Genomic DNA, 6,615 nt, shown 5'->3' with positions numbered 1-6,615 from the left:
CCATGTGAGTATTCCTTGATACATTTTTATTCTATTTCTCTTTTTTATCCCAAACTGACGAGATAGAAATCCCCAATACTACCCGGACTTTACAAATTACGTCAGTACAAGCAGGCTGAAGACAGAGATCCCCTGAATATGATAAGGCTGAAATTCATGTTTTAAAAAACCCCAAGACAACTAGTAAGGCTCCTCAGAATGCAGAAAACTACATAGGCATTCTCCTCTCCTTAGATAATAAGTTGATTTGATCACAGGATACAGATTCCTAGACCATCACAGAATCATAGAGTCGTGTTTCATGGCTTCTGGTGACCACAAGATTACTGCTGTTAAGCACATTCAGTTCACACGGGAGAAGAACTGATGATAACCTGAGAGATTTCAGTTCTGAATATAAGGAGCACTCAAACTCACCAGCAGTGTAGAAACACTAGTTCCAAATGCTCATTATCAATGTAGTGAAAAGTGTACACTAAAATGGTGCTAGCACTCCCCCACTTTGCCCCTTGACCCCCCCAAAAACCCCAGTTCTAACTACACAAGGTGACTGTCTACAGGTGTGCATTAGAACCCATGGACTGATGTGGGGTGTTTGGTATCTCCTCCTGGTGATGCAATCAGATCTTGCTTTTCTTCTCCCAGAAACACAGATGGGTGATTTTTTCTGGCTCTGAAGGAAACAAGTTTGTCACCTAACATTATCCAAACTAAATCACTGTGTTGGCCCAGGACCACTAACCTTTATCAGATGACCACCAAGATGCCCCATATCAGCTCCTGCCTGCAGTGTCCCTTTCACCACCAGATGTCAACCATGGAGTCACCAGAGCTGTCCCCAGCAAATCCTTTCATAGAATCATTAAGACTGGAAAAGACCACTGAGATCACCTGGTCCAATCTCAACACATCCTCTCTATGCCCATGTGTGGGATAATGCCTTTGCTAGGCACATCCCCTAAGCCACTGTTCAGACCGTCTCTCTGCGCTGTCTCTGATCCTCAGTTAGGAGATAAAATGCCTTTTGTTACAACTTTCCCCTCTAAGTGAAGTAAATGGAAGCGCAACATTATGTCAGACGCAGCGTGCCAGCAGCACAACTATTTTCACCATGGCAAAATGCCTTTTTCTTTCCTCCTGGATTGTGCAGTTCCTTTGACAAGGAAGGGTAAAGACCCTCCAGGGCTCTCAGAGAACATCAATATGTTTTGTATTTAATGTGCTGGCTCGGTTACAGCAAATTAAGGAGAGTGGGCCCGGTACAAGATAATGCAGCCTGCAGTTCGTCACTCCCTTGCCGAGTGGTACGCACTGAAAATGATCCTCCAGTGCGGAGAAATACTGCACATTACTTCCCCCTGCAGAAACAGAAGAGACATTAGGCAGAGCCCTGACTCTTAATGGTACACATCAGGAAAACATCTGAGCTTGGGCCTTCAATCACAAACGCTGCAGGATTTAAAAATGAATAAACTTCACATTGTGATTCTCTTATTTATCCTTTATGCAAATTGTCCCTGGGAGGACACATTATGTTCACGGCATGGCACGGCGCAGACCCACATTAACGCGTGGAGGGACACTCTTATGCAATGCACAAGGCTCTGCCCCCTTCAAGTGCTTTGTGGTGCAAGGAGAAACGCATGCACACACACACAACAAAAAACTCACACAGAAAAAGAACCCCTCAACCCCAAACCTAGAAACAGTCCCTAATGACTGCTGAGAATATCCCAATAGAAAGCAAAGAAGCAGCAAGGAAAATTTTGCTGGTTATCGATCCATGAGAAAAAGAGATGGAAAAACTTGAAAAATCTCTTTGTAAAGTAGAAATATATAAAGAAGAAATTACTTTAAAACCTTGTATCTCTTGAATGTACAGACCATCTTGCTTAGATGAGTAGGGCATTAATCCACGTGTCCACGACCCCTCAAAACCAGTTTGCCTGTCTTTCTGTTATTGGTTCCCTCTTCTCCATGGGATCGCAACACAGTAGACTTGGTTGATGTACATTAATTTCCTGGGCAAAATCTCTAGCCCCCTTCAAGCTTTTCATTATTAGCACAAATCTTCCACAGCGTCCTTGAGCAAGTGTTCACCAGATGATGGGATGGCAGGGAAGCAAACAGCTCTACACAAGAAAGAAGCAACGGGAAAAGAGAGTTCAGGGACTTGGCCACAAAATTAATGGCATCCAAAGACACAGGGAAGACCTGTTAAGTAGAGCTCCAAGGGCAGACTACCAGGTGGGTCAAAGTGACATAATCACAAATCCATCCTCCTTAACATTATCTGAGCCATTTCCTAATGTGCCTTCTGCCTACTCAGGCCGCAGCAGAGCAAGAGAGGGCTCCTGTGCTCTCAGACAACTCTGTGCTATGTAATTCTGGCTGGAAAATTATCCAGTCTGAGCAAACTTGTTGTGTCACTGAGGATATACACTGGCTGCAACCTGCACCATTCCCACTGACCATGTCCACAAGTGCCACGTCTCTATAGTTCTGGAATATCCCCAGGTGTTGGGGCTCCCCCACCTCCCTGGGCAGCCTGTGCCACTGCGTCACCACTCTTTTTGAGAAGGAATTGTTTCCAATATACAACCTGAGTCCCCTCTGGCAAACTTAAGGCCATCATCCTCATGGTTCTTCAGACACATTCCAAGGCCTCAGTGTCCCCCACTGCAAAAGCAGTTATCACCCTTTTCATTTCCTCAGTACTAAAGGCCTGCCAGCCTTTCTTTTGGAATGTGAGCCTTTCTCACAAACCTCGACTACAAATGTAGGAAGTTAAGGATATTTGTCATAGGCAAAGATGGACTTTGTCATTTGTTTGTTGAAGAAGGAGGATAAGTCAGTCTCTGGAGGATAAAAAATCACTCTAGTGGTGGAGGCTCATTTAATATATGGTTTAATGGAAAACACAAAAAAGTCCTCTGCTCTTTGATGAGATCACCTGATGGGCTGATGAATGTAACCCATAGATTCACAGAATGGCTTGGGTTTGAAAGGACCTTAAAGATTATCTACCCTGCCTTGGGTAGAGAGGGACAGTCACTTCCATCACCCTGCTGGCCACCCCTCTTTTTCTGCATGCCAAGGCTGAGTTGGTTTTAAGGGCTGCAGGTGCACACTGTTGACTTCTGTCAAGTGTTTCATCCGTCAGAATTCACAAGTCCTTCCCTGCTGGGCTGCTCTCATTGTACTACAGAGGTAAATATTTAACTTTCCAGTAAAACTCCTATTAAATAAGCTGTGCCATGTATTTTTGAGTCTGCTATTTTATGCACAGATTCTTCAGAGCGTATTCCAACATGAAGGAAAAAATGCATATATACCATGATTTCAAAATAACCCTTCCAACTAAGTTGCTCAAGGTAATTAGGCTGATAATTCCTGAAGTTGTTGAAGAGTTTCAAGGAGATACAACAGAAAGTTAAAGATCACTGATACATCAAATATTCTGAGCTCGTTGAAATTTTCTTGAGGAAAGAGGTAGGCAGTTAAAAATAAAGAACTCCAAATTACGTTCTTGTTCCTCTGGAGGAAAGGCCCAAGATGAGCTCAGACACATTATTAGACACAGAAGGGAAGGATTAGGAATGCAAGATCGAGGAAAGTGAGTTTCTGAATCTTGCTGTTAAAGAACGAGGATACATGAAACCACAACACAGTGAAAGAAGAGACAAAAATGATAGATTTTTTACAATTCTTTGTGTAAACTGAGATCTCAAAAGTAATTTCCTTCTATTTTTCAGTTTTTGGATGCTATTCAGACCTCTGAGGTGACTCAAATCATAGCGCCAGGTTGCAGTGCAGTGATTCCCCAGCAAGGGCTGCATTCCCTGAACTTGAGCCATATCACACACCTGCCCAGTGTAGTGTAAGTTTTGGAAGAGCAAAGGAGCTGTGTGCTTCTTGAGGCATAACAGATTCTGTGCTTTCCTTCCCCCTCACAGAACGTTCCTAGGTTACAAGTTCCTCCAGTGTATTTGTGAATCAGAATGAGCTGACAATGTGTTTTGCACTTTGTAATTTAAAGATAAATAAATAAATAATAATCCAGCTCATCCTTATTTGTCACGCCTGGCTTCCTTAAATCACACTGGATGCTCAAAGGCTGCTTGTGCTCAAGGGGAGACTGGTGAGCTCATGGAAGGGAGGCACTTTGCACAGAGCCACCGCATTTAGCTCAAGAAATGGAAATCTGGGGGAGCTGGGAAGGAGTTCAAAGGAATCATCACTGAATGAGCCTTAGAGTGCATTGGTATTTTAAAGATGACAGACAGATTCACAGCCCTTGATTCGCGGCTGGGAGAAGTGCAGGAGAAGGATGCACACTGAAGATGCTGGCATCAACTCCTTGATGTGGTAGACCTGCCTTTCATTTACTCATGGACTGTTTTGCTTCATTCAGATATCATGAAAGAGTGTGTCAGCTAGCTCTCCCTATTTCTTCATCCATTTCTACACATTTTAGGACGTTTTCTCTGCGTACCTGGTTGTAGCCTCTTCTCACGCAAAAATCCAGCATTTTCCGTATCATAGAAACCAGGATAACTATGTGTTTGGTTTTGTATCTACAAGGAAGCACTTTCTGCAGGGGTCTCACATGGATTAGCAAGACAATCCTTTGTTCCTGGTGACTTTCAGTACTTGTATGGCTGTTAGTGATCTGTGATGTAATTCTGCCTACACCTGAAGCCTTGAGTGTTGGGGAGAAGGTGCTGTCATTGTCGGGGTGATGCTAGAGCTGAGCCTCACCGTTTGCAGGGAGGATGGCAGTGAGTTAAAGTCACTCAAACCATAGGTCATTTCCACAGATAGTAAACATGATATGGGGGGGGAATGCTGGGTATATCTTATTGATGCCTTCCTCTGCGCATTTGATTCCTACCAACTCAAAAAAAGCTCACTGGTTACCCTGTTTACCACCAGGGCTTTGCATACCAGCTAATGGAGAGGAACTCCTGTCCCAGACATACCAGTGAGATGAGATGATGGCTGGCCTCTGGGAGCTGTGTTTTTGTGAGCAATGCTTTTAGTAGTCAAACTTTACAGAGCTCTCTCTGCCTTGCTTTAATTCCCATTTCAGAACAAGGTACTCTGCAAATGGTCTTATTGAGCATTTACAATTACTCCATCCTGCTTAGCTAAAGCTCCAGAAATGTTCTGTGAAGTAATACTTGAGCAGTAAATATTTAACAAAGTGAACGCCTTCTCTCCTACATGCACTCTCCATATATTCAAGATGAATGTAATGCTTTATTTTGGGAATAAATGTTCTTCCGCTCATCTCCTTTCCCCATCTCAAACTCCTGTTACGAACTTGCTTGCCCTTCTTATGGGACCATTACTGATTTACTCTTACAAATAGCTGAGTCAAGTCTGGGATGTAGCGCGCTGTAGAAGAAAAGACCAGTCATGCCATTTAGCTCGCACCTTTTAGCTAAATGGAGACTCATTCTCTTAAAAAACTGTTTCAGGAATGGCAAAGAAAAACACTGCTTCCAGTAAAGCCATTTCCCGTTGGTTTTGGTTTAGCTTGGCTTGTTTCAGGGAATTACAGAATATCCCGAGTTGATAGGGACCCGTAAGGGTCACTGAGTCCAACACCTGCCAGAAGCCTCGTTCTCCAACACCATTCATCCCTCCCACTCCACCCGTCACTGACCAGGCAAGATGGGCTCCATCTATGTGACTGACCTTGCAAAGTACTTACTGTTCCCAAACCTGCCATGATCCATGATCCAACTCACAAATGAGTGTGCAAGTACACAGGCATAGACCTGGTCCTCCTAGGAAACGCTATGATGTCATGATGAGCATTGTGCTCAGTCAACCATAGAATCTTCCAAGTCATGACAGCAGCAAAGGAACCAGGTTGCTGCCCAGTTCCACACATTACACCTGGCTTCAACCAGTGCTGCCCAGCCACAGCTCGAGCACACATTTATTTCAGTTGACTCGAGTTGGCTGCTGTGTTGGAAATCTTTTGATTCCATTTCTCCATCCAGCCCAGTGCTCTTATGGGAAACAGTGGGAGATCATTCCATGCATGGGAAAGTGTCTTTGCTCTGGGCAAAATGTGCTGTTTGGTGAAGCGAGCCGCACTGCCTTTGTGTCAGAATGATTTGAGGGCAATGCTGAAGCTTTAACAATGGAGAAAATAAATTCATCTCTCTGTGCGCCTCCCTGTGCACACACATATGAAACGAGGAACTGTCAAACTTGGAGCACAGAGGAGCAGGGGAGGGTTTGCACAAAACTTTTGTCTAGGTGGAGAAACTCGGCTGCTCTAACCCTCAGAGATAAGGCAGAGATGAGACAGAGATATGTGCATCCCTCCACCAGAGGCCAACATGCATGGGTAGTTTGAATCAAAATGGAAAAAAATCACTGATTTGTAGGCAGGGAGGCAAACTGCACAGCCCATGTCATCAGCACGAACAAATGGCACAAGGATAATGGTGGGACAAGCCTCCCCCATCCACCACCACCACATCACCAGGGCTGCGGTCCTCAGCTCAGGGAAGGACCAAACTTGATGTGGTCAGGGAGGATCTGTCCTTTTTGGTGACAGTTGTTTTAGGAAAACACCAGAGCTTCCTTATCCAC

General features: G+C 44.3%; 1 long non-coding RNA gene across 1 annotated transcript; it reads right to left on the bottom strand.

Annotated features, from left to right (window-relative positions):
* Positions 1–5,242: 5,242 nt before the first annotated feature.
* Positions 5,243–5,798, bottom strand: LOC107325918. The gene is made up of 2 exons (XR_001559779.2): positions 5,704–5,798; positions 5,243–5,400 (listed from the first exon to the last, which is right to left on the bottom strand). It is a non-coding gene; the product is annotated as an uncharacterized LOC107325918 (long non-coding RNA).
* Between the last annotated feature and the right edge of the window lie 817 nt (positions 5,799–6,615).

This window comes from Coturnix japonica, chromosome Z (genome assembly GCF_001577835.2).
Source record: "Coturnix japonica isolate 7356 chromosome Z, Coturnix japonica 2.1, whole genome shotgun sequence".
Taxonomy (NCBI): Eukaryota; Metazoa; Chordata; class Aves; order Galliformes; family Phasianidae; genus Coturnix; species Coturnix japonica.
The sequence above is the reverse complement of the archived record's forward strand: the minus strand, read 5'-3'. Positions and strand labels throughout refer to the sequence as shown.